Consider the following 27,808-nt stretch of genomic DNA (forward strand, 5'->3'; position numbering starts at 1 on the left):
CCAAAAGCCGGCAGAGGATGGGAGCTGCTCTCGCTGCCAGCCTTCCTGGCACCCTCAGTGCCCACCTGCTGGGGTGACCCTAAAGGATCTTAGAGGAACTCAGGGCTCTAGAGAATTCAGAGGAAATGCCACTGATGGTGTGAAAAGAGCTAAGGCTTGAGACCCACTCAGAGCAGGCTCAAATCCGCCTTATGCTGCTTCTCAGCTGTGTGACCTCCAGCAAGATGCCTAACATCTCTTAACTTCAGGTCTTTCCTGGAAAATCTGAAGGTGAAATGAGGTCACCCCTGCAAGTAATGGGACAATTTGAGGGCCTGATGCAGAGAAGGTGCTCAGTAAATGCTAGCTCTCCACAACCCCATTTTGAGGGAAAACAGAAAAGCAAAAACACCCAGATTCTCCCATGCAAGTGCCCTGTCACCACCTAAAGAGCACTGGGAAACATGCCTTCTCACTAGCAGCTTAGCACCAGGCTGAGTAATGGCCCTCTGAGCACCCCTGGCAGCCACATTTGCTGTGGCTCCCCTCCCAGCATCCTCCTCTCCACCCATGCTCCCCAGCCAGCCAGCTCCAGAACACAGCCTGAGTCTCCTCTCCAGGGTGAGCTGTAAGGATGCCAGAGAGACTTCTGCTACTTCCTGCAGCCCCCTCCCCTTCCAACTGTTCCTCCTCTGCCTCTGCTCATAAACCCCATCTCCTACCACCCTGGAGAACTGGGAACTTCTCCAGTGTGTCTGGGGTTTGAGCTGAACGACATAGGGGATGCCATAGGGACTCTGTCATACACCCCATTTGTGGACAGGAAAACAGGCCCAGAGAGAAAGTGTGAACCCCCCCGGGAGTCAGGGCAGCCCCAGCCTAGGAGCCTGTCCTCATCTCCCTGCCGTGGTCTCTGTCTTTCTCTGCCACATCAGATGCCCCTCCCTGGTCCCATTGTCCACGTGTGCTCTCTGCTCCCTCCTCTGTGATGATCCAGCACTTTGGCTGTTGGAGGCCCCTGGTGTTGTCCTCCTCGGGGATGTGTCACAGGAGGCTGTCCCCTCTCCCAGCAGTGTGTTGCCTGAGGGCAAACCCCCACCCTGGGGTCTCACTCCCTCAGTACAACAAGAGCAGGAGTGGAAGGTGCTAAATGGGTGGAGACATCCCTGAGCTGTGTGGCAGACGTCCAAAGATAGTAGCTCAGGAAATCACAAACACGCCACAGAGCCAGCTCTGCTCCCTTTTCAGGGCACGTGGCTTTGTCCCCTCAAGGCCACTTGCTGAACCGCAGGATGAATGGGCTCTGACAATTGAGTGAATGGAGCACTTTGAAAGCAAAATGGGACAGTTACCCTCTCTCCACTTCTGGGTTACTAAAACTGCCCCGGACTGTGCTTGAAGAGCGGCTGAAAATATCTAATGGAGAAATATGCATTGCTGATGCAGGCTTTTCTATTTTTTCGATTCTCTGAGACCCTTGGCACATGAAAAAATGGCTGTTCTTGGATCTGAACTCTAAAGAGCTAAGGGACTCACACACAGGCTCGTGGAGAGCTCAGAGACACGTGAATGCCCAGTCAGCACCCTTACTGTCCTGATGTCATCACCCTCATGCCAGTCTGCTGTCTTTGCCAGTTCTGGTATCTGCACGTGGTACCCTTTTCTCTTTAGGCTGGAGGGATGTGTGTGTGTGTGTGTGTGTGTGTGTGTGTGTAAGACTAGTCTGTATGTAAAACTGATGGCGCTCTTCTCAGATACGTCTACAAGACATCTACTCCCCAGGGACAAGAGCAAAAACCAGATGCCGTCAGGTCAGGCACTCTGCTCCCTGCATAGGCAACACTGGCAGTCTGGGAATCTGATTTAAGGATTGGGCCAGGTTGGCAAAGCTCTGGAAAGCTGTGAGCCTGGGGACCCTGCAGAAGCCTTGGACCATGGCCCAACCCTGCTACAAACCAGTGTCAGGATGGTGGCAGGAGCCCCAGCCCCACTGAGATCGCAGAGGCCTCCTTTCCCTTATCCTGCAGGTCCCTTCTGGGGATGCATTTGCTTTGGATCTGGGTTTGCTTGGCTGACATCAGGGCCTGCTCAGCTGACCCTTGTCAACGATGTCCATGGAGAGTTTGGAATTTGGCTTACACCCCAACTCGCCAGCTAGAGTCCAGCTCTGTCTGCCCAACTGGGTCAATGCCTGGTGTCTCAGCTGAGCCCTGCCCACTTTCCACCCCACAGTCTGACCTTCTTGGCCCATCAGAGGCAAACCCTCATTTGTCACACTCCTTAGCAGCACTGCTCATCGGCTCCTGCCACACCCCAGTCCCCTCTCTGGAGACAGTGTCTTTAATCCAGAATGCATTTAGTCAGTGCAGTCATTGGTGGAAGAATTAGTCCTGGGTTTTCTCTCTTTTGTTAGCAAAGTTTTGCTAAAGATCTCTGCACTTCTTGCTTTTCCAACATCTGCCACACAACTCAGTTCTCTCTCCTTCATTCTCCATTCCCTCTGGCCTCTTCCAAGCCTAAGAGATGTCCATCTCTGCCTCCCTTTGTGCCAATCCTGTCAGCATGTCCTGATGGAGTCTCTGTGGTGGGCACCATGCTGGGCATGGGTGAGACACAGCCAGAGGTGGATAAGTCAGATCCCTTCCCTGGAGGAGCTTCCAGCCTAAGAAGAGGGTCAGATACCCACAGAGGTAACTTATACTCCAACAAGGTGCACACCTCCTGCAGTGGGAGGGTCTCACCATGGAAGCCACAAGTGCTACCCAGAGGTTTTGCAGGACAAATAGGAGCCCAACTGCGCTGGCCCCGTGGTGTAGCAGTTAAGTGCACGAGCTCCGCTGCTGGCGGCCTGGGTTCGGATCCCGGGCCTGCACCGATGCACCTCATGTCAGGCCATGTTGTGGTGTCATCCCATATAAAAGTGGAGGAACATGGGCACAGATGTTAACCCAGGGCCAGTCTTCCTCAGCAAAAAGAGGAGGATTGGCATGGATTTTAGCTCAGGGCTTATCTTCCTCACAAAGAAAAAAAGGAGCCCAGCAAGTGTGTTATAGAATGGAAGGAATTGGAGCAGAGGGGATGGTGTGAACAAATATGCAGAGTACGACAGGGTGTTGAGTGCAGGACAGCAGGGTTGGGGATGGCAGGAGGAACATGGGAAACAGGACTCAAGGCACAGAGTGGGCCCTGCAGAGGGGCTGACTGGGGAGGGGTCAAGGCGGCCCTCTCCATGTCAAAGTTGGTTTGCAAACCTGATTCCATGGCTACAGTTTTACCTTACACCCTGAACTAAAGATCTCTGCAGTTTCTTGCAGAGTCAGGCTTGCAGGATTCTGAGTGCTACCAAGTCAGGAAAATATCACCACCATCTCTAAACTCCTACCCTGCCCTTTAGAGCTGCCTGAGCCATCCCAACTTACTTCCAATCATAAATGGGAGAAAAATAGCTATTAAAACAATGAAATGGTGCCAAACTGAAGATTCTAGAGGAGCGGAGGATTCTTCTCAGAGGAGGATGCTCCCTTTGTTTTAGATGGTCCTTGGAGCTTTTTGGTTACAAAAGATAAGGCCCAAGAGGGCTGTTTAGATGGAAAAGAAGAGACTAAGCAGAGCTGGATAGTTTTGCTTAATAAATTTTGTGCAGACTTTTGTTTGGGTATGCTCTCCCGTTACCTCTAGGGAGACATGGCTGTGGGTGGGGGCTCCAGGGATGGAGAGTATACATGGAGTAGAGACAGGGTCAATGTCCTTGATGTGTGACCTGTCCACAGCCCGCTTAGAAGGGCCTAATGCCTGGTTTCAGGCTCTGTTGTTGTTGCCTTGAAATTCTTAAGAGCCTTGCATTTTCATTTTGCACTGGACCCAGCAAAGTATTTAGCTGGTTCTGAAGAAAGTGTATACAAGGGTATATTGGTAAAGGATTAATGACCAGCTCTCTGAAAAAAAAACTCTGACTGGTAGCACTGGCTGATTTCCACGGTGTAAACATTCCAACCTTGGCCCATTTTAAGCTACCAAAGGGCGAATAACAAGCTTGCAAGAGTCTTGAAAATTTCACAACAAACTTGCAAATTGGTATAAGCCAGCTCCAACACATCACTGGACGGGGGCGAGGGTCTTGGCAGATAAAGAGATTATGAACACCCCCACCACCAACAAAATGGTGTTGGAAGCATGTGGAGAGAGGCCAGTGTGAGGAGAGGAGGTCAGCAAGAAATCCGTGTAGCAGGAAAGGCTGAGTGACAGGAGGGCAAGGATGTCTTCTATTCACCTTTAAGCCATTTTCTGTTTCAGTACTGCAAACCCCTTCTACTGTATCTAAGCCTTTCAGAAAGTCTGGTCTATACTTGGCTGGTGTCAGGGGCTTGGGGACTGAAAGAGGAGCCAGTTGGGTGTCATTAGGTCTTTCCTGGATACTCTGGTTGTCCTCCTGGGACAGGGCAAGACTGTACTTCCCAAGCCCCTGAAGTTGAGTGTGTTCAAGTGACTCACTTTGTCCAATGAAATGTGAGCAGTGCTGTCAGGCACCATTTGCCACATTGCTTCCCCTGCCATGGGACTGGTGAATTTCCTGATTGTGGGAGACCCATCAGCCTGTGACCCTGACTCTGAGTGAGAATGTTGTGGAGCGGAACCCACAATGGACACACAGAGTGAGAGAAAAAGCAATCTTTGTTGTTTTAAGCCACTGAGACTTGGGGGCTGTTTGTAATTGCTGCAGAATCTAGCTCCACCTGATGGACACAAGGAGTGCCCATACGGGGGTAAGGAGCAGTCAAGACTGAGTGAAGACAGCCACTGTGAGAAGTGATACAAGAAGCCAGGAGAGCAGAATTGGAAGCCAGACGTGGCCATGAAAATGGAAGACCCTGAAAATCCTCAGGAATAAGTGGGATGGGGCTTGAGGAGTTTTTCTGGCTATCAGGTGGACCATGAGAGCTTGAGGCCATCCAGGTGACACAGTGGTTCCCGAACATGCACCTTTTATCTGGCTCGTCTCCCCATCAAGGAAGGAATAAGTTGTGGGGCAGGCACAGGCCAAGGATCTGCAGCCAGGAGACCCAAGTTTAAGCCTGGATTCTAACACTGGAAGTGACCTTGGAGTGACCTTGGATAAGTCCTCCCTCTTCTGTGGACCTCTGAGTTCTCAGATCCCTCCCAGCTCTGACTTTCTAAGACCCTCTATCTTTGTCACGGGCGTCACTCATCACTTACTTGGCTTCTCAGTGCCTCCTGCCTACCTGATGGCCTACTTCCTGGGAAATGGGCTCTGTTTCACCTTCCTAAAGCCCCTCCAGAGCACACAGGTGCCCTCTGCCCTGCAGGATGTGGATGTGTGTGTGTGAGTGAGAGTGAGAGACAGTGAGAGACAGTGAGAGAGAGAGAGAGACTACAGCCAGAAGGCTTTACCAAGGTGATCTTTCAGTCTTCTTAAAGAAATCCTTTGCCCTGGAGAGTAATGCACTCAGTTGAAAACGTTGCTCCAAATTCCCACCAAACAGGCCTCTGCTGCCACACTGACAAACACACACACACACACACACACACACATTTTCACTCAAAACTGACCAGTTTTGTGCTCCCCAGCACCAGAGAGGGCCCTGCCTTTTGCACCCACCCCTTCTCTGGCCTACCAACCCCTGAAACATTTCAAGGCCATATGCGACATGAACCCACACCTTCTTTGGCCATAAAATGACTCATTTTCTAGCTGGGTTCACACCACAAACTCTATTATGGCACCAATCACACTCTACCCCAATCAGACCTTAAGGGTAGAATCTTACATCTCTTTACTGCCTGCCACAGAGCCTGATGCCCATTCATTCATCAAGCCCTTACAGAGTACCTACTATGTGTGAGGCAGAAGGGACAGAGTGATAAAGGACACCACTGCTTTCAAGGAGGTCTCACCAGGCCGGGTTGGGGACAGACACCCAAGGACCTGGCTCTGACATGGCATGCTGAGGGTGGGAAAGCCGTGGGAGCAGGGGGCAAGGAGAACATTCTGGGATGAGAGTCCCCAGGAGGAGGCATTCGAGCTTGGTAGGATCCCACCAGGCAGGGAAGCGTGGGGGTGGCAGGGGCACTCCAAACAGAAGCCCCAGCATGTGCAAAGGCAAAGAGGTGCACAGCTCATGACCAGGGAGCACTGGCTGGATCCCCAAGTGATGGGGGAAGAGGAGTCTGGGGGAGAGGATGAGGCAGTGGTCAGCTGATCTTAGGCAGTTAGTGAATGAGTGAGTGAGTGAATGAATGACACCCGACACTCTCGATCATGAAGCCACTAACCTGGTGCTGGTCCCTAGACCTATTCCCTGGTCCCTAAAAACGACTCAGCTTGGTTTCAGGGATATGTGTAGGGCTAGGCTAGATCTCAGAATGAACCAGATGGTTTAGACTCGGGACAAGCCCCCATCCCAGGAGCGACATGGGAAGAGGCTATGAGTAGAGTGGCAAGACTAGCAAGTAGACAAGGAGACGTGGGTTCTAGTCCTGGCTGTGCCACCTCCCAGCTGTGTGAGCTTGGGCAGGTGACTTGAGTTCTCTTAGCCCCCTTCCTCGTTCAATCCTATGATTACAGCTATGGGGACTGACTAAGGAAGCATGTCTGACAGTGCCTGGTGCAGGGTAGAGGAGGTGTGTGGAATCTGAACCTTTTGTTCAACCTCAAGTTCCGAGCTGACGTGACCTTCAGTTCAGAGCTTGGCAGCGGCACCATAAGGTGGAATTGGCAACTTCAGATCTTTGAACATTCCAGGCAGAGCTGGCTTCAAAGTCATGTGATGGGGTCCTATGCTCAGAGGGCCCCGTGCTTGGGGCTTCAAGTTCCGCAGTTGTAACCTTGTAGTTCTTAACCATTTCTCTTTTATTTGTTTTCATGAGTAACATCTGATGGAACAATGGAGCACTCCCCAGGGGCTTGGAGCCTCAGCCCCCATGTGTTCCTGCCTCCTGCTGCCTCACTGGGATGGTCTCTCAGCTGCTTGCTCAACACACGTTGGCACCCCCAGAACCCATGACCTCCTCTACCCTCTCTCTGGGAGCAAATGGGTCTAGTCAGCAAGGAAAACTCACATCCCTCCGTGAGTCACCCTCAACCCTCTTCAGGAGCCTCGGTGTAGGTGCAGTAAGAGTGGGTGCAGTGCAATCCCGATGGTGTCTCAGGGCAGGGTGAGGGACAATGCCTGGGCACTAGGTGGGTGACTCAGCAGGGACATCTTGCCCACCCCTCATCAAGGTACCAAGTGTATCATGGCACAGAGGTTAGAGGAGGTTGGAGGTTGAAACTGGGGGGGGCGCCTGTCTGCCATGGGTGGGTTGGTGGGCTGTGAGAAGGGGAGGTCGACTTCCCCGACTCCACCCAAGGCCTTGCATTTTTCCCTTGCCTCAGGTCCTACAAATCATACATCTGACCCTCGTTAGAATCTATGTTTCCATTTTCCCGTCCTCAGCTCAGAGTCCACGGTCCTCGTGTGACGTGGTCAAATGGCTCTGAGCATCTGGTGAGCATGGTGAGATGAGGGGGGAGAGGCAATCAGATCATTCGGCGCTGGGGTAGACAGCTGGTGAGGGGCGTCTAAGGGACAGAGAGCCAGCGCCTCCCAAGCTTTAATGTAAATGGCAATCGACTGGGCTGTTGTGAAAGTGCAGATTCTGATTCCGGAGGTCTGGGCAGGGCCTGAGATTCTACATTTCTAACATGCTCTTGCTTCATGGACCACATTTTGAGTAGTGAAGTTCTAGATGGCTTAACTTAGCAACAGCATGGCCTCCAGACCGATGAGCCTGGAGCCGGTGAGCCCCTGTAGGTGCTCTTATGACAGGCAGAGAGAACGACTGCTTGGAACTGAGCCAAGAGCCCACACTATGATGACTTACCAGGGACTCTGTGTCCCCGGACTCTTCAGCTGATAATGTGGGGATGCTTACTCAATGTGGTCATCAGCAGAGTAAATAAAAACTCGCCCATAAATAACCTCACTCAATCCTCACACCCTTGTCAGGCAAGTATAAAAAGGCTGTTTTATAGATGAAGGAATGGACGCATAGAGGATGGGGGGGCGCACTCCAAGTTGCAACTGTCAAGTGGCAGATCTGAACTCAGATCTGACTAAGGCCCTTCCCACTCTGCCAGCATCACTAAATTTACTTTTGGAGACTGGCTTAGTTGTGGCTGGAAGCTGGTCCCCGCTGCCGGTCATGTGCCCCCCCGATCCTGCTGAAGCCTGGAGTGTGAGGTGTTGGGCCTGTGCCCTGGGCACCCCAGCCAGCCTCCTCTGCACCCCTCGTCAGCAGTCACCTCTGCCTTCAGCCGCTTGATATTGATCTCCCCATTCTCGATCTGCTGCCGTAGCTGCTTGGCCACTGTCTTCTCCTCTCCACGATCTGCAGCAGGTGCAGGTACTTCTGCATCAGTGCTTCGTGCTCCCTGGCCAGGGTCTGGGAGCTGTGGACAGACAGACTTGGTAAGACACTGCCTTCTTGTCCCCCAGAGATCCAAGCAGAAATGGGGCTCCCACACTGACTGCAATTAGAAGATCCTGACTCCCAGACATGGTGCATAGGGCCTTGACCTGGCTGCTGTGCTGTTACCGACTGCTCTGGCCTCTTCTCCAACTCCTGTCTCACACTCTGACCTCTGGTTCCTCTAACTGATCCTGTTCTCTCCCCTCCCCCTCCAATCCACCCCCCCCCCCAGGCCTTTGTACAGTCTCGCTCTCTTGTTAGGGGTAATGCATCCGGTGACTTTAACTTAGAGTCAATGCTCAAATGGAACAACAAAGCCTGGATGACAGCACATCTGTTTAGTACATCGTTCACTGAATATTTTGAACTCATTGTTGAGACCTACCGCCCAGAGAAAGAGATTCCTTTCAAAATATGACTGCTCACTGGTAAGTGCTATGGTTGCCATGGAGAGACTGATGCTGGTGTGTGTCCCCCTCCACACACACAGAAGTTAGCAAAAGTCTTATGACTCACATAATAGACGTCTCTGAGGAGAGCAGGGTCAAAATCACAAGCAGCTCTGAAATGGCTTGAGGGAGCAAGGAAAGAAGCCAGGCCTGGGTTTTTATCGTGGTTGGAGGTTTTAAAGAAAAAATATTCAATGACACTTGTCAAAAATGGTAAGGCATATTTTATTCAGAACCACTGCAATAAGTAGAGACCACTGTGATGGGATTCACAGCTGGGGAGAAATGAGATTGGGCTCGACTTTCAATACAGCATGGGCAAGTGAGCATTCACGGCCAGGCAGCATTGTGGGGGTCAGGAGATGGAAAATTACTAAGAGAAAAAACAAATGTTGGGGTTTCTAGCTAACCTGACCTAACAAGATTATTACCGAAACCAGGCCAGAGTTATCAGACACCACCTGAGGGATGGTGGGGGACGTGGAGGAGCCCAAGCAGATCTCGAGGGTGATCAGATCTACGGGTGTGGGTTCTGCTTAAACTGACTTAGCAAGGTTCTTACTAAAACTGGATTTTACAAGGAAGTGCACACACAAACCTAGGAAAAGGTTCAGGATCCTGACTAAAGTTTGGTCAAAGCAAGAAATCTTTGCCAGGGGTGAGACCAGGGCGAGAGTTCTGCACCCATACAGGGGCTTGTGTGGTTGGATCCGAAGCCAATGCCAGAGAAAGGAGACTCTGGACTTGCTCTTCAGCTTGTCCAGGTGTGGACATGAGGGGAAGAGGGAGAGGAGAGGCGTAAGCTGTCAGCACACATCAAAAAGTGCGGAGTCTGACTGCTCATTACAAGGACAAACATGCAAAGAAAAGCATGCATCCGCAATGGCTTGTTTTTATATAAAGAAACACTAACAGAAGCTCAAGAACGATCAGAACTGTGCACTGGGGGTGGCTGGAGTAAGTGCTGCCATCTTGCTGTCCTGTAGGCCACGGGGACCAGTTCCACATCCCATAGAGTGTTGCCCAGAGCTCTACCCTCGTGGTGGTCCCACTCAGAGGTGGTGAGGAGGGGGACGGAGCCTGGCGGTGCAACAGCCTGAGGCCTGAGATGGTGTTCGCTGTGCGGCCACGATCTGCTCCCATTGGCCAGGCAACGAGGAGAAACCACCGTCTCCTTCCACAGGTAACTGGTCGCCACTGCCCAGTCAGCCCCCCATGAGGTCCAGCCCGAGGTGGGCAGCACTTTGTGCTCGGGGCCTGTCCAGCAGGTGAGTCAGCGCTGTGTGCTGTGTAGCTGTGGTCTGCGCCACCGTCTCTGCTCGGGGCACCTCGGGCCACCATGCCCACCCCACAGCCACCAGCACCCACCTTATGGCCTCCACCACCCTCTCACCCCTAACCTGCAGCCACCCTGCTCTCCACTGATTTGGGCTAGGGCCAACAATGTCAAGTAACAGGATAGTCTGGAAACGCTCTTCCTTAGGTCACTATCTTCTTGGATTTGCTGTGACTTTTCTGCTCTTTTGATGGCAAGGAGCCTGCCTTGATCTCTGCAATCAGGAATGTGGCTGAGCAAATGCAGCTTGTACCTGCTGGATGGATACACCTCCCAGATGCTCTGTGGCTAGAAGGTTCCTGGCAGTGCAGGGAAAGGTGGCTCTGCAGGTGGAGGTGAGTGCTGGAGAGGTGTCTGACAGCATCCTGGGCAGAGCAGGTCAAGGCCCACTCCTCATGGGAAGGCTGACCCTGTGGACTTGGACTCAGACAGCATCCTGGGAGGAGCAGTGTTCAGCCCACTCCTCAAGGGGAGACTTACGCTTGGGACTCTGCATCTGACAGCATCCTGGGTGGAGCAGGGCGAGGCCCACTCCTCACGGGGAGGCTGACCCTGCAGACTGGGCATCTGACAGCATCCTGGGGGAGCAGGGCACGGTCCACTCCTCATAGGGAGGCTGACCATGTGGACTTGGATTCTGCATCTGACAGCATCCTGGGTGGAGGAGGGCACGGCCCACTCCTCACCGGGAGGCTTACCTCGGGGACTCGGTGAAGGGGCTCCTCTCTACACATCGTCCTTGGGCTCCTACAGCAGGGTGAGGTGTTTGCTTTCCCCCTGGCCTGGCTCCCTTCATGAGGGCTTCTGGAATTCAGCTAGTTCAATGAGTCCTTTCCTGCGGACTCCACACTGGAGGTCCCAGAACAGTGCGCTGAAGACATTCTACTTTGAAAACCTCCTGGCAGATCATTTTGTTTCATGTTGCAGGTTGTTATTGAATTTTGAAAGACCTGAATGCCACTTGTTGTCTGTAGTCTTGTTGAAGGTTTACAGTGGTTTGTTCTAATTCGGAAGTTGTTACAATCTATCCAAAGAACTAGTAACATGAGCTTGTTTCAGAGGTCAGCCACCATGCTTTCTTGACGGTTTCCTTCAGAGCCTGTGTCCCAAAAGTTTTGTAACTGTTTTGAGAATGAGGCAAAGCCCTGCAGAGAAGGTGGCTCTTGGCATGTGTCATGGTCTAATGTGGTCTGGGGGCAAATGAGGTAGGAGTCCTTTGGTAACTAGTCACAAAGCATTGAGAAAGGTTAGAAAGTCATGTTGCTTGGAACTCCCTGAGGACCTAGTATCCACCTGGTCTGGTCCACAGTGGCCTCAGGGGGGTTAGATGACCTCAAGTGGAACAGAAAGCCCTCGGGACAGACCCCCCCAACCCCCGACGTGCACAGTTTGGTCTAAATAGAGATTTTACCTTAATGAGGAGAAGAGATTATGAAGTGTCTTGGTCAGTACCTTGCAGGGGCTGGTTGATTTGTACAGGAAGCAGCTTTCCTCCTGGTAGTGGGAGGACAGGAGTAATACTGATCCACAGCTCTTGGGGCTGACCTCCCCTTGGCGGTGGTCTCGCATCCTCAGCTGCTTGAGCAGAGCTGGGGCCAGGCGCCCTGCTGGGTGCCTGGGAGGCTCTGCTGGCCAACACCTGGCCTGGCTTTGAAATAGGGGGACCAACCCTCCCCATTTTAGCACCCAAAGTCTTGCATCCTAGGGACAGCAGGAGGATTGGGCAGCCATGAGCTTCTAAGAACTATTTCTGAGGCTTTTTGAAGCCTTTCCTGTTGTCTTGATGCCATCCTGTGTTATCTGCCAGAACGTCTGTGTCCCTACAGGGCACTTACCACAGCCTGGGAGGAGGTCCTCACCTTCCTTCCTTCTCTGCCCTACAGACGGTCACCTCCTTAAGTTAGACAGTGGGTCTTTCATGTTTCTATTCCAGTAATAAGTTGCAAGCAGGTGTTCCTTAAATCTTGACTAAAGGTTTAAATGGGCAAAGTGGCTACAGGTGTGGGTGTTCCCAAACACACTTGTTTTGCTTTTATTGCTGATTATTTTAGGGGGAAACATTTAATTCTTTCTTTCTAATTACTTTTTCATTTATCCTTGCAGGCTCCACATAATGGGCTCAAAACGTCTGGTCCAGTGGTTAAAAGCTGTTCACAGGGGTGACTGGACCCCACTAAGCATTCTTTCGTCTGTAGTGAATATTTCACCAAAAACAGCTCTAGGAAAGGCTGGAGGATCAGTACTATGTGCTCAAGCCATGGCCACGCCCTCTATCTTCCACCTGACTGAGACGGGGGGGGGGCTGAAGGCCACAGCCACCCCAGGAGAAAAGACATCAGGAAGGCCACCGGGGGCCTGAGGAACATGCGCGTGAAGCAGATGCGAAAGGAGCTGCAGGTTCATTGTGGGCCTTGAGGGAAAAGCTGAGGGCCCAGCCGTGGTCCCGCAAGTGGAAGTAACCCGCTCTGCAGGGTGAACACGCACCCAGTGCCGCCCAGGGAGCTGCCAGTCAGGATTGGGCGCAGTCTCTGGAAGGAACTCCAGGAGACAGTGTGGCCTCCACAGCATTAGGCAGCCAAGGAGATGCAAACAAGTCTGCTGTAGATGCTGGCGATGAGACCCCCTCTTCCCAGCCAGGGCCTGCTGGGTAAGAGTGGCATTTCCGTGGGTGACTTTATCCCTCAGGATCGGGGCGTGCAGATTTATTGGCTGGCTTCCTTCTTACAGTTTCTTCTCAGAGCACACTCAAGAGAGGCCATCTGTCCCTTGAGAGGCTGTTGACCAAAAGAGGCTGAAGAAGGATGTGGAGCCCAGCTGCAGCGGGACCAGCCTGGGGCCTGATGAGAGCTTGGCCCAGAGCCCCCAAGTTCATCATTCACAATGATGCCTCAGAAACCCTCCCAGAGCCCCTCCACCCTCCGACGGATGTCACCCTGAAGCCAGCCGCAGAAGCTGTGCGGGGCGAGAACAGCGACACCAGCCCTCCGTCCCTCAGCGGGGTCATCCTGTCAGCACTGGGGGCCCAAGATCTCCTCGACTGCTGCACTCCTATTGCTTCTGCTCCCGGGGGAACAGGAGCACGGGTGCCGCCTGCGGGAGCAGGTGGAGAAGAACGGCCAGCTGAAGAGGGGCAGCCGCCGACAGCCAGGTGCACAAGCTGCAGGAGGAGCTGGACGAGCTGAAGGGAGGGGGCTCCCTGCCTTAGCAGCCTGGTGCCCCCCGCCGAGGTCAGTCCCGGGGCTCGGGGCTCCCCCACTGCCTGCTCATCATGAGGGGTTTCCTGCTCCGCAGCAGACGGCCCCTGAGCACTTCTGTGTGCAGCATGCCTGCTGCTGTCTTGGGAGAAGGCTCTGCTGGTAGCCGCCCCTCGTAGACAGGGAGCCCAGGTTGCAGAGCTCACTCCGCTCGCTTTAGGGCGCTCGAGAGGCAGTGGTAGTTGTCAGGGTTTAGCAGGTGGGGAAGGAGGCATTGCAGGTCTGCTGGGAAAGCCAGACCTACGAAATGAATGGTTCCTGGATGGTTGGTTTTCCACTTGAACAGGAGAAAATCAGGTTCTGTTGCATCCCTCAAACAAATGTAAATTCCAATGAGTTAGGATCTAAATGTGAAATAAAATCGACATAGTAACTATTAGAATAGTTACAGGAGACTCTTAAAGTCATGGGGGGGTTCTTTCCCTTCATGTTTTAATGAATATCCTTGAACTGAAGTCATTTTGAACATTTTAATAATTTCTTTAAAATTTGAAACATCTTTTTGAGTAGAATACATTCTCTTTTGTAAAAATTAAAACACTCCAGAAATATACAAGCTAACAAGTGGTAAAAACTCCTATTTCTCACGTACCTCCCAACTTTTATTCCTTGTTGGTAGTAAAATTTGGTGTGTAATCTCCTAGACTATTTCCTGTGCTTTACATACATATTTCTCTACCTGTACAAATAGGTTGGAATATTGTTGGTGTGTTTATTGGCTACATTTCTGATTTTCCTGCTCTTTTACAGTTTAGTCCTTGTAAACATTGGTTTCTCGATATTCCTTATGTATTGAGGGTACCATCTTTTGCCTGTTATACACCCATGGAGAACATTTCCCTACCACATTGTTCATTTAATCTGGATCAGTGCTTGTCTTCCCAGATGTCAGTAACACTTCAGGAGGGAAACGGCTCTATATGACAGGCTGTTCAGGACCTCCCGGACCCCCAGGGCAACAACCATTAAGAAAACACAAAGCAAGAAACAAAACCCATCCTGCGTGTTTCCAGATGCATCCCGGGGGAAGGACAGCTCCAGTTGAGGACCGCTGATGTCCTGGTCAGAGTTATCCCCTATGTTCTCCTATCACGTTAAAGCTGTTTCTGTAGTTTCTTGTACCTGATGGTACAGTTTGGTGCCTTTGTCTGTTCCTTTTGGTCAGATTGCGCAAGGTTTCTCACTGGTACAGGTCTTTCCAGACAGTCAGCCCTTGACTCCATTGCTCAGGTCTACATTGTTGTTCTTGTCTTGTGAATCCTCACTTCATTCTGCTGATGTTGGTTTTATTGTGGTGTTGTTCTGGCTCCTGGAGGGAAGTGCTCAGCTTCTTCGTGTACAGTTGATATTCCCTGATACTTGCAGTGGAGGCTGTGTCCCTTCTTCTCTTCCTTTGTCCCCACGCCATAGATTTGTCTCATGCTCCTCTCATTGCTATTCATTTCTAAAGAGGTTGTCCTGTCTGTCTGGATTCCCTCTTTAACCTGAGAGATTTAGAAGGGTTTGGATATATTTTCAAGTGGATAGGTTGGGGGAGGGGAGCCAATATTTTGTGATTATTTTTTACTTTTATTGTTTTAAGGTCCGGTAATATGGTCACATAGATTTCTGCTTTTTGGACTCTTTAGAGATTTCACTGTGGCTTAGCACACAGTCCATTGTGGTGACTGTTTCATTGTGGTTTGAGAAGAATGTTTCCTCTCCACTAGTTGCTTATGTTGTTGTCCCTTGGGCTGAGTCTAGATCTAGCTTTTTTGTGTTCATCATCAGATCTGTTTCCTAACTTACTGTATCAGTTGACTTCTGGATTTCTAAGAGAGGTAAGGTAGGTTTCCCTGTGATTCTTGAGGTGCCTGTGTCTTCTTGTTTGTCCAGTTTTGCTTTATGTTTCAAGACCATATTGTTAGGTGTATGTGTTTCTGACAGTTATCAACACAGAGAACCCCTTTTTGTCCCATTTAAGGTCTTATTTCTTTATCTCCTTATTTTCAACCATATTATATACCTTTATTTTATAACTATATTTTAACTCAACTTGAGAGCCTTCATCTTTTTATAGAGCAATTTGATCCATTTACAATTGTGATTATCAATAAATTGGAAGTTGAGTCTACCATTTAATTTAATTTTTAATTTGTTAGGCTTTCTCATGATTTTTCTATTCTTCTAGTGGGTGTCTTTCAGCTTTTAGGAACAACGATTTCTGCCTCTCTTTCTGTAAATGCTTAGAATCGATCAGTTCCTGTGTTCTACACTCCCAACTCATCACCTTCCACTCCCCAGCTCGAGACTGTCTGATCTTACTTAGTTCTATGTTCTTATTTTCCCCATCAAGCAACGATGGTTATATGCAAGTAGACGTTTTATTGGTTACTTTGTTCACTACTATTTATTGTTGCCAAATTTTTCCTCCTTTTTGGAAATATTTGATGCTATTTTGGAACTCATATGACAGTAAAATTTTGAAAGGAATCGAGTCTGAAATACTTCTTAGGTGCTGACACTGGGGAGCCAGCACCTATCCTCTTAAAGTTGCATCAGTGTGTCTGCAGAGTCAGGATGAGGTCAGAGATGTTTAAAACCATGGAATTGAATGAGGTCTCCTGGAAACACTGCAGCTGTAGAAGGGATGAGGGCCCAGCCTAGGAGCAGGCAGTGTTTACAGAGGTGCAGCTGAAGAGGGTCCAGGAAAGGAGACTGAAAGGTTGGAGCATGGAGTCGCAGGAGCCACGAGGGGAAAAGGGTATTGCAGAAAGGAGGGGTGCTCTGCTGGGTGGGATACAGTTCTGATCAGAATGGAGAAAAGATGGCTGGACTTGGCCACATGGGATCACTGGTGACCTCAGTCTCCTTGAGAGGGTGGGAATGAAGCTGTGTCTAGAGTGGGTGAAGGGGGGCCATGGGAGGGCAGTAGGGATGAGACACTTTACTTAAGAGGTTTAGCCATGAAGGGGAGTCAGGAAAGTGGACAATAGCCAAAAAGGAGCATGCGTCCAAGGGAGAGTTTTGTTTGTAAGGTGGAGATGAGCTAACAGGTGCTGCAGGTAGGACCGGATGGAGAGGAGGAGCCTGAGGGTCAGGGAGGAGCATGCTGGGCCCTGAGGAGATGCAGGGCTGGGCTTCACCGCCAGGGGAGGTGCAGAGAACAAGAGGACAGATGTGCTGGTGGAAAGGGCACCCTGTGCCTCTCTTCCTGTGTTCCTGGAGTGTGATGTGGGCAGTGGCTGGGAGTGGAGGGGCGATGCAGGAGGTGTTAGGTGAGCGGCAGGGGGAGGAGGGGGAGAGGGAGAGGGCGCTCTGGCTTGGTTTCCATGGCCCACCAGGAGCTCCCCACTGGGATCCCCGGTCACCAGCTGCTGTCTCTCTTTGATGTCTTCCTCAAAATGTCAGCTCTCTTGATGGTTCTCAGGGCTATTATGAATTTGTTCAACAATCAAGGAATCTTTGGGTCATTTTTTAGGGATTTTATGTCAAGGGGGCTCTACATGTGTTTATTCAGTCTATCATCTTTACCCAATACCTTTGTTTTTGGACCGATTCTGTACAACAGAACAGCCGGGCCAGTGGCCTGCAAGTTCCAGGGTTTGAGAGGTTTGCCCTCCAGAAAGCCGGTGATGATTGGGTTTCTCACAGGACGTGGTACACTGTCCCTGAGCCTGCTCTAACTGTGAGTGTCACAACGTTGTAAATCTTCTGGCAGTTCTATCAGGGCCCATCATTGGCATTTCTGTGACCAGCGAGGGCGAACATTTTTCCGTGTTCATTATCTGTCATTTCCCTGACTGTGCTGTCCCCTGCCTTGCTCACTGAGCTCTGAACCTTCCAGTGTGATTGCACATTCCCTCAGTGTACCCCTTGAGTACTTGCTTCAAAAATATGTTTTCTTCACATTCTTTGATTCTTTGTACATATAATCTAGATTTAACCTGGAGCTTTAAAAATGTTTTATTGTGGAAAACCTTTAACATACACAAATTAAACAGAAAAGTGTGATAGCCCCCCATGTCCCTATTACCCAGCTCCAACACATTAATATTCTGATATTCTTGTTTCCTCCATATTTCTACTCACTCCCTACCTTGCATTGATTAGTTTTTAATTAATAGATTGTTTTTAGGAAAGTTTTAGTTGGACAGAGAAATTCAGCAGACAGTGCAAAGCGTTTCTCCCTCCTCCCCTACAGTTTCCCCTACTGTTAACATCTTGCATGACCACCTGTGTTAGTGCGGTTCATTCCTTACAAGTGAGGAGCTGATGCTGCTACAGTGTTCGTAACCAAGTCAGTGGTTTACATAAGGGTTCACTGTCTCACTGTCACGTACTTGGATTTTGACAAATGCATAATCTCATGTATCCACCATGACAGAGCCTACAGAAGAATTGGATTGCCCTAAATTCCCTGTGCTCTGCCTCTTCATCCCTTGCCTTCCAACTTCTGGCAACACTGATCTTTATACTGTTTCTATGGTTTTGCCTTGTCTAGAATGTCGTGTGATTGGAATATATGAAAACTATGGAACAGAGTATATAACCTTCTCCAGTTGGGTTCTTTCACTTAACAATATGTATTTAAAAGTCCACTATGTCTTTTTGTGCCTTGATAGCTAATTTCTTTTTTTTTCTTTTTGTATATTGAGTTAAAATATACATAACAAAAAGCGTGACATCTTAACCATTTTTAAGTGTACACTTCAGTGGCGTTAAATACATTTACGCAGTTGCACAGTCATCGCCACCATTCATCCCCATTACTCTTATAAATCTGAAACTCTATACCTATTAAAGAGTAAGTCTCCCTTCTCCCCTCCCCCAGCCCTTGGGAGCCACCATTCCTCTTTCCATCTCTGTGATTTTGACTAATCTCAGTTCCTCGTGTTAGTGGAATCATACAGTATTTTTCTTTTTGTGACTGGCTTATTTCTGTTAGCATAATGTCCCCAAGGTTAATACACATGTAGCATATTGCAGAATTTGCTTCCTTTGTAATGCTGAATAATATTCTGTTGTATGGATATACTACATTTTGTGTATCCATTCATGTGTCAGTGGACACTGGGGTTGTTTCCACGTTTTAGCTATTGTGAATAATACTGCTATAAACATGGGTGTACAAATCTCTCTTCAAGGCTCTGCTTTCAGATCTTTTGGGTGTATATCCAGAAGTGGAATTGCTGGATCATGTGATAATTCTATGTTCAATTTTTTGAGGAACATTCATACTGTTTTCCATAGCGGCTGCACCATTTTACATTCCTATCAATAGTGTACACGGATTCCCATTTCACCGCATCCTGTCCAACACATGTTGTTTTCTGTCTTTCCTGTAGCACTCATCTTAGTGGGTGTGAGGTGGTGTCTCATTGTGGTTTTGATTTGCATTTCTCTAATGATTAGTGGTGTTGAGCGTCTTTTCATGTGCTTATATGCCATTCATAAGTCTTTGGAGAACTGTCTCTTCAAGTCCTTTGCCCATATTTGAATTGGCTTGTTTTTCAGTTGTTCAGTTTTAAGACATCTCTGTATATTCCGGATACCAGTCTCTTGTCAGAAATATGATTTGCAAATATTTTCTCCCACTCTGTGGGTTGCCTTTTTACTCTATGCACAGTGCCTCTTGATGTACCAACTTATAAAATTTTCGTGGAGTCCAAGTTGTCCGTTGTTTTTCTTTCGTTACCTGTGCCTTTGGTGTCATATCCAAGAAATCATTTGCAAGTCCGGTGTCATAAAGATTTTGTCCTGTTTTCTTCTAAGAGTTTTCTTATTTTAGGTCTTACATTTATATCCTTGAGTTAATTTTTGTATATGGTGTTGGATGAGGGTCCAAGTTCATTCTTTTGCATGCAGATATCCAGTTTTCCCAGTACCATTTGTTGACAAGAAACCTTTCTCCATTGCACTATCTTGGCACCCTTGTCAAAAATCACTTGACCATATATGTGAGGGTTTGTTTCTGGGCTAGCTATTCTATGCCATTGGTCTCTATGTCTGCCTTTATGCCAATACCATACTGTTGATTACTGTGGCTTTGTAGTAAGTTTTGAAATCAGGAAGTGTGAGTCCTCCAGTTTTGTTCTTCTTTTTCAGGATTGTTTTGGCTATTCTGAGTCCCTTGAGATTCCATGTGAATTTTAGGACGGGTTTTTCTATTTCTGCAAAAAACATCATTAGGATTTGGATAGGGATTACATTGAATCGGTAGACTGCTTTGGGTAATATTGACACTTTAACAATACTAAACCTTCCAATCCATGAATATGGGATATCTGTCCATTTATGTATGTCTTCTTAAATTTCTTTCTGAAATGTTTCGTAGTTTTTATGGTGCAAGCCTTTCACCTCCTTGGTTAAGCTAATTCCTAAGCATGTTATTCTTTCTGATATAAATGAATTATTTTTGTAATTTCCTTTTCAGAGAGCTCCCGGTTCATGTATAGAAATGCAACTAATTTTTGTGTATTGACTTTGTATCCTGCTACTTTCCTGAATTCTCTGTTAGATCAAACGCCTTTTTGTGGAGTCTTTCCGATTTTCTACATATGAGATGATATCATCGTCAAACAGAGACTGTTTTACTTCTTTCTTTCCAATTTGGATGACTTTTATTTATTTATTTTTATTGCCTCATGGTTCTGGCTTGAACTTCAGTACTGTGTTGAATAGAAGTGGTGAAAGTGGGCATCCTTGCCTTGTTCCTGATCTTAGCGCTTTCAGGAAAAGCTTTCAGTCTTCCAACACTGAGTTTTGTGTTTCCTGTGTGTTTTTCCTCCTATTCCTTGTTTCTCAAGTGTTTTATCATGAAAGGGTGTTGAATTTTGTCAACAGGTTTTTGTCCATCAATCGTGATGGTCCTGTTTTTTCCCCTTCATTTTCTTGATGTTGCATATTACATTGATCGATTTTTGTGTGTTAATCTACCCTTGTATATCAGGAATAAATTTCACTTGGTGGTAGTGTATAATTCTTTTAATACGCTGTTGAATTCAATTTGTTAGTATTTTGTTGAGGATTTTTGTATCTATGTTCATCAGGGGTAATGGTCTGTAATTTTATTTTCTTTTAGTGTCCTTGTCTAGTGTTGGTATCAGGGTAATTCTGGCGTCGTAAAATGAGTTTGGAAGTATTCTCTCTTTTTCAATATTTGACAGAGTGTAAGAAGGCTTCTTTTTAAAACTTCTTTATATGTATGGTAGAATTCACCACTGCAGTCATATGGTCCTGGGTTTTAATTTGTTGAGAGATTTTTTTTTTATATTTCTTGAAATATTAGTGACATATAACACATGTAAGTTTTAGGTGTTCAAGATGATGATTTCTGAAAGAATTACCACAATACAGTGAGTTAGCACCTCCATTCCCTCACATAATTAACTTGTTTTTTCTAGCGATCACTTTTAAGATCTACTCTCTTAACAACTTTCAAGTCTATAATATATTATTGTTAATTATGGTCACCATGTTGTACATTAGATCCCCAAAGCTTATTCATTTTACAGCTAGAAATTTGTGCACTTTGACTTACCTCTCCCCGTTTCCCCCAAGCCCAAGGTCCTGGCAAACACAATTCTAGCCTCTATTCCTTTGAGTTGGGCTTTTTTAGATTTCACATATGGGTGAGAATATATAGTATTTGTCTTTGTCTGTCTGACTTATATCACTTAGCGTAATGCCTCAAGTTCCATCTGTGTTGTTACAAAATGCAGGATTTCATTCTCTTGCATGGCTAAATAATATTCCATTATATATTTCATGTATATATACATATGTCTGACATTTTCTTTATCTATTTATCCATTGATGGACACATGGATTGTGTCCACGTCCTCAGTTTGTGATTAATGCTGAAATGAACATAGGGGTGCAGATATCTCTTCAGAATAGTGACTTCATTTCCTTTGCATATACAAGCAGAAGGGGAATTGCTCATTTATATAGTATTTCTATTTTTATTTTTTGAGAAAATTCCAAATTTTTTCCATAGTGACTGTAGGAATTTACATTCATACCAACAGTGCACAGTGTTCTCTTTTCTACACAGCCTCGTCAACACTTGTTGTCTGTTGTCTCTTTGAAAATAACCATTCTAGCAGATGTGAGGTAATATCTCATTGTAGTTTTGATTTTATTTCCCTGATGATGAGTGATTACGAGCATCTTCTCATGTACCTGTTAACCATTTTTATGTCTTCTTTGGAAAAGTATCTATTCAGGTCCTTTGACCATTTTCATATTGTTTTGTTGGTTTCTTTGTTGTTGAGTTGTAAGAGTTTCTTATATACTGTGGATATTAACCCCTTAATTTGCCAATTATTTTATTTGCTGTGCAGAAGATTTTTAGATTGATGTCATCCCACTTGTTAAGTTTTACATTTGTTGTTTGCACTTTTGATGTTATATCCAAGAAAATCATTGTCAAGATGAGTTTCTTGGGGCTGTTTTCTCTATATTTTCTTCTAGTTGTTTTATATTTAGTGTCTTGCATTTAGGTCTTTAATTCAATTTGGGATTACTTTTATTTATTTATTTATTTTTTTAATTATTTATTTATTTATTTATTTATTTATTTTTCCCCCAAAGCCCCAGTAGATAGTTGTGTCATAGCTGCACAGAGAAATCCTTCTAGTTTCTGTATGTGGGACACAGCCTCAGCATGGCCAGAGAAGCGGTGCATCAGTGCGGGCCAGGGATCCGAACCCGGGATGCCAGCAGCGGAGCTCATGCACTTAACCGCTAAGCCACGGGGCCGGCCCTGGGATTACTTTTAGAGTGTTGTAAAATAGGGGTCCAATTTCAGTTTTCTGCATGTGGTTATCCAGTTTTCCCAACACCATTTATTGTAGAAACTATCTGTTCCCCATGGAGTCTTCTTAGCTGACTCATCAACTTTTAGCAAAGTGTATGTGTGTGGTTTTATTTCTGGGCCTTTGATTCTGTTCTAATGGTCTATGTGTCTCTTTTTACACCTGTATCATTACCGTTTTTATTACTATAGATTTGTAATAAAATTTGAAATCAGGAATGTGATGCCTTCAGCTTTTTCTTTCTCAGGATTGTTTTCGTTATTGGAGGTCTTTTGTGGATCCATATGAGTATTAGGATTGTTTGTCCCATTTCTGTGAAAAATGTCATGGGAGTTTTACTAGGAATTGCATTGAATCTTGAGATGGCATTGGGTAGCATGGACATTTTAACAATATTAATTCTTCTGATCCATGAACATAAGATATCTTTTCATTTCTCTGTGTCTTTGATTTCTTTCATCAATGTCTTATAGTTGTCAGTGTCTAGATCTTTCACCTTCTTGGTTAAATTTATTTATGAGTATTTTACTGTTTTTGATGCTATTGTAAATAGGATTTTTTTCTTTATATCTTTTTTAGATAGTTCATTGTGAGTGTACAGAAAGGCAACAGATTTCTACATGTTGATTTTGTCTCCTGCAGCTTGAGTGAATTCGTTTATTAGTCCTAAAAGTTTGGGGGGGAGTCCTTACGTATTTCTCTATATAAAATCATATCATCTGCAAAGAGAGACCACTTTGATTCTTCATTTCCAATTTAGATGTATTTTATTTCTTTTCGTTGCCAAATGTCTCTGGGTGAGACTTGCAGCAGTATGTTGAAGAGTGGTGTTGAGACTGGGCACCCTTGTCTTGTTCTTTGTCTTAGCAAGAAAGCTTTCAACCTTTCACTGTTCAATATGATGTTAGCTGTGGGTTTTGTCATGTAAACCTTTTATTATGTTCAGGTATGTTCTTTCTGTAACCCTTTATTAAGAATTTTTATCATGAATGGCTGTTGAATTTTGTCAAACTGCTTTTTCTGCATCGATTGAGATTATTTTGTGATTTTTATCTTTCATTCTATTAATGTGGTGTATCACATTCATTGATTTGCATCATGTTGAACTTGATCATGTTGTTTGATCCTTTTTTTGAGTTCAGATAGTTTTGTTATAATGTGTCTTGGAGAAGAAAGTTTTAGTTTGAAATTTTAGGTTGACAGATTGGCTTCAGGACCTTGGATGTGTAAATCTCTCTCCAGATTTGGGAAGGTGTCAGCTGCTATTTTGTTTAAGTAAACACTCTTTTCCTTTATCCCTGTCTTCTCCTCTGGTACTTTAATAATGCTTATCTATTTCTTTTCATGGTATCCCATAATTCACACTGCCTTTCCCCATTCCTATCCATTCCCATTTTTCTTTTTGCTTCTTTGACTGGATGATTACAAATGACACATCTCCTTGTTCACTAATTATTTCTTGTTATAGTTGAATCTGATCTAGAAGCTCTCTATTGAATTCTTCAGTTCACACATTGTGTTCTTCAACTCTAGGATTTCTGTTTGTTTTTCCTTAATGATTTCTGTTTCTATAGTCAATTTCTCACTTGTTCATGCACTGTTTCCTTATTTCATTTAGTAGTCTATCTATGTTTCCTTAGAGTTTTATGATTTTCTCAAAGAGGGTTGTTCTGAAGTCTTTGTCACATAGTTCCTATATCTCCATAGCTTGGTCAGTCATTGAAGTTTTATTCTTTTTCTTTGGGGGTGTGATGGGTTTTTGATTATTCATGATCCTTGTGGCCTTCCATTGGTGTCTGCAAATTTGAGGAAGTAGGCACCTCTTCCACTCTTTACAGACTGGCTTTAGCAAACCAAAGCCTTCACAGTCATCCCATCTAGGGGTCCTGTGTAGGCCATCTGGTAGTGTCCAGGTGCAGGCTTGCTGCTGGAGTCCTTGGGCAGCCTGGTATTGGGGCGAGTGGAAAGCTTGGGTCTATGGTATTGTGTCTGGCCCTGGGCACATCTGGGACCCTGAGTTCATGAGTAGCCCCACTGGAGCCTGGTTTGGCAGGTCCTCATTGAGAGCCTGTAGCCACAGGAGTCATCCAGGGCCATGAGAGTTCGCCAGTGCTGGGATGAGCTGAGAGCCTTGGTTCATGGGAGACTGCCAGGAGCCTGGCACCACGAGAGACAGCTTGTGCTGGGGTAGGCCAGAAGTCTGGATTCCTGGGAGCCTGCTGGGATCTTGGGGCCACAGGAGCTGCCTGAGGCTGCAGAAGCCAGCAGGCACTGGGTCAAGATGGAAGCCTGGGTTCATGGGAACCTGCCGGTGCCTGGTGCCATGGGAGCTGCCTGGGGCCGCCTGAGTCAGCAAGCACCTGGGTAAACTGGGGGCCTGATTTTGTGGGAGCCTGCCAGGGGCCTGGTTCCATGAGAGCTGTCTATGGCTCCTGGAACTGGCAGGTGGTGTGGTGAGCCATGGGCCTGAGTTCCCCAGCAGCTCTTGGGGAGCCTGGTGCCATGGAGTCTACCTGGGGTTGCTGGAGCCAGCAAGTGCTGGAGTGACTTGGGGTCTTGGGGGTGTGGGAGCCTACTGGGTGCCCTGGTACAAAAGCTGCCTGTGGCTGAGTGTTGCCTGTGGCTGCCTGTAGTGGCAGGAACTTGGGTGAGCCAGGGTCTGGATTCACCAGAGCCCACCAGGAGCCTGGTGCCAAGGACACCACTTGTGGTCACAAGAGCCACCTTGGGCTGTTGAAGATGGCAGCTCCTAGGCTGAGATGGGGGCCTGGGTTCCCAGGAGCCTGGTGGGAGCCTGGTGTCAAGGATGCTGCTTGAGGCCACCAGAGCTGGCATGCTCCAGGGTGAGCCAGGGGCCTGGATTTGCAGAAGCCTGCAGGGAGCCAGCTAGGTCCACGGGAGTCAGCCTGGCGCTGGGGCACGCTGGCTAAGGTCAGGCAGAGTGGAGAAGTCCCTTCTTGTTGGGAGGTGTTTGATTACTGATTCAGTCTGCTTATTTGTTACTGGTCTGTTCAAGATTTCTATTTCTTCATGATTCAGCTTTCATAGGTTGTTTCTAGGAATTTATCTATTTTGTCTAGGTTACCCAATTTATGAGTGTACACTAGTTCAGAATAGTCTCTTCTGATCTTTTTCTTTCTGAAGCATCAGTTGTAATGCCTCCTTTTTCATTTCTGATTTAGTTTGAGTCATCTATCTTTGTTTTCCTAGATATTTTATCTAAGGGTTTCTCAATTTTATTTTTTCCAAAACTCTACTTTTACTTTTATTGATCTTCCATACTGTCTTTCAATTTTTTTCCACTCTCCTCTTGGTGACTTCCGTCCTTCTGCTAACTTTGGGTTTCATTTTTTTCTTTTGTTAATGCTGCGTGTTGTAAGTCAGGTTGTTTCTTTGACATCTTTCTTCTCTTATAATGTACAAGTTTATCACTATAAACTGTCCTCTTACTACTACTTTTTCTGCATCCTAGAAGTTTTGGTGTGTTTATTGTTTCTTTCTTTCTTTCTTTTTTTTTTTTTTTTTGCTGAGGAAGATTGGCCCTGTGCTCACATCTGCCAATCCTCTTTTATTTTATTTTATTTTATTTTTGCTGAGGAAGACTGGCCCTGGGCTAACATCCATGCCCATCTTCCTCCACTTTATATGGGACGCTGCCACAGCATAGCTTGCCAAACGGTGTGTCGGTGCACACCCGGGATCTGAGCCGGCGAACCACGGGCCGCCACAGTAGAGCACACACACTTAACCACTTGCGCCACCGGACCGGCCCCTATTGTTTCTTTTTGTATGTTTTGAGCTATTTTCTAATTTCCCTTTTGATTTTTTCTTTGATCTACCTTTTTTGTGTGTGAGGAAGATGAGCCCTGAGCTAACATCCATGCCAATCCTTCTCTTTTTGCTGAGGAAGACCGGCCCAGAGCTATCATCCTTGCCCATCTTCCTCCACTTTATGTGAGATGCCACTACAACATGGCCTGACAAGCATGCATCGGTGCATGCCCAGGATCCGAACCCGGGCCACCAGCAGCGAAGCACATGCACTTAACCGCTACAGCACCTGTCAGCCCCCGATCTACTTTTAAGTTTAAGCGTTTTTGTTGAATTTCCACGTATTACGAATGTTCCAGTTTTCCTTCTGTTATTGACTTCTGGTTTCATGCCACTGTGTTTAGAAAAGTTACCTGGTATTATTTCAGTCTTCTTAATCTTGTTAAGACTTGTTTTGTGACCTAACACGTGATCTGTTCTGGAAAATATTCTGTGTGCCCATGAGAAGAGTGTGCATTTTGTTGCTGTCCAGCAAAATGTTCTGTGTGTGTCTGATAGCTCCATTTAGTATTTAATGTTTTCATGTCTGCTATTTCCTGTTTTCTGTCTGGATATTCTATCCATTGTTAAATGTGGGTCTTTGATGTCTCCTACTATTTGCAACTTATATAAGTGAGAAGGCTCTTATTTTGAGAATATATAAAGATCTCTTAGAACTCAATTATAAAAGACAAGTCAATGAAACGGGGTAAGCAACTGGAATAGGAAATACATAGATGGCCAATAAGCACAAGATAGTTGCTCAGTATCATTAATTATTAGGAAAATGCAAATTCAAAGCACAATGTGATACTATTTCATGATCAAAATGAAGGCTATATTCAACATAATGGAAAATAACAAGTGTTGGTAAAGATGTGGAGAAAGGGAAACCCACATACATTACTGGTGGGAAAGTAAAATGATGCAGCCACTGCAGAAAACAACTTGGCATTTTCTAAAATCTTAAACCTAGAATTACCATTGACCTGGAGAGGCCCATGGTAGATATGTCCAAAAGAGCAAACTTGCCCATAGACATTCAAAGCAACAGTGTTCACAATGGTCCAAAAGTGAAACAAACCCAAATTTCTATCCAGTTATCACTGCATAAACCAAATGTGGCCTATTCATAATATAGGATATTATAAGCCAAAAAAAAGGAATTAAGTACTGCTACATACTAGGCCATGGGTGAACCTTGAAACATGTGTGCTCACTGAAGCCATCCACAAAGGCAATAGATAACTTGATGCCATTTGAATGAACTGTCCAGAATAGGGAAATCCATAGGGGGAGAAAACAGATGAGTTGTTTCCATGGGTTTGGGTTAGCAGAAAATAGATTGTGAATGAGTATGGGTTTGTTTGGGGGCGTTGAAAATGTTCTGGAATTAAATAGTGGTGATAGCCACACGACATAATCATTGTGCTAAAAGCCACAGAAATGTATACTTTGAAATGCTTAAAACGGTGTATTCTACGTTAAGCAGATTTTCCACATAAAAATTTTGAATTTTTAAAGTTAATCAGGGTATTGGTTAATTTTAAGTTGGTTAGTATATTTAATAAGTGTAATTAATGGAGTTATTAGGAGTATGGCAGGTTGTAGCCAAGAGAGTGAACATCCGACGAGGGCTATAGTAAGAAATCCTATGATTATACAGGCAACAATTTAAAATCCAGTCCATTTCCATTGTCCACAACATGG

At 46.4% G+C, this 27,808-nt stretch overlaps 1 protein-coding gene and 1 long non-coding RNA gene across 18 annotated transcripts in view; both read left to right on the forward strand.

Moving 5' to 3' along the window:
* Positions 1–13,710, forward strand: part of LOC131402221 (uncharacterized) — a 36,674-nt gene extending 22,964 nt beyond the window's left edge. For both annotated transcript variants that reach the window (XR_009218427.1, XR_009218426.1), the window contains exons 2-3: positions 10,081–10,165; positions 12,337–13,710. This is a non-coding gene — a long non-coding RNA (uncharacterized LOC131402221). The remainder of the gene's footprint in view (positions 1–10,080; positions 10,166–12,336) is intronic.
* LOC131402210 (uncharacterized) overlaps positions 1–27,808 on the forward strand; it is a 131,785-nt gene that overhangs the window by 77,889 nt on the left and 26,088 nt on the right. The gene's annotated exons all lie outside the window — the stretch shown is intronic.

This window comes from Diceros bicornis (assembly GCF_020826845.1).
Source record: "Diceros bicornis minor isolate mBicDic1 chromosome 32 unlocalized genomic scaffold, mDicBic1.mat.cur SUPER_32_unloc_2, whole genome shotgun sequence".
In the NCBI taxonomy this organism is placed as follows: domain Eukaryota; kingdom Metazoa; phylum Chordata; class Mammalia; order Perissodactyla; family Rhinocerotidae; genus Diceros; species Diceros bicornis.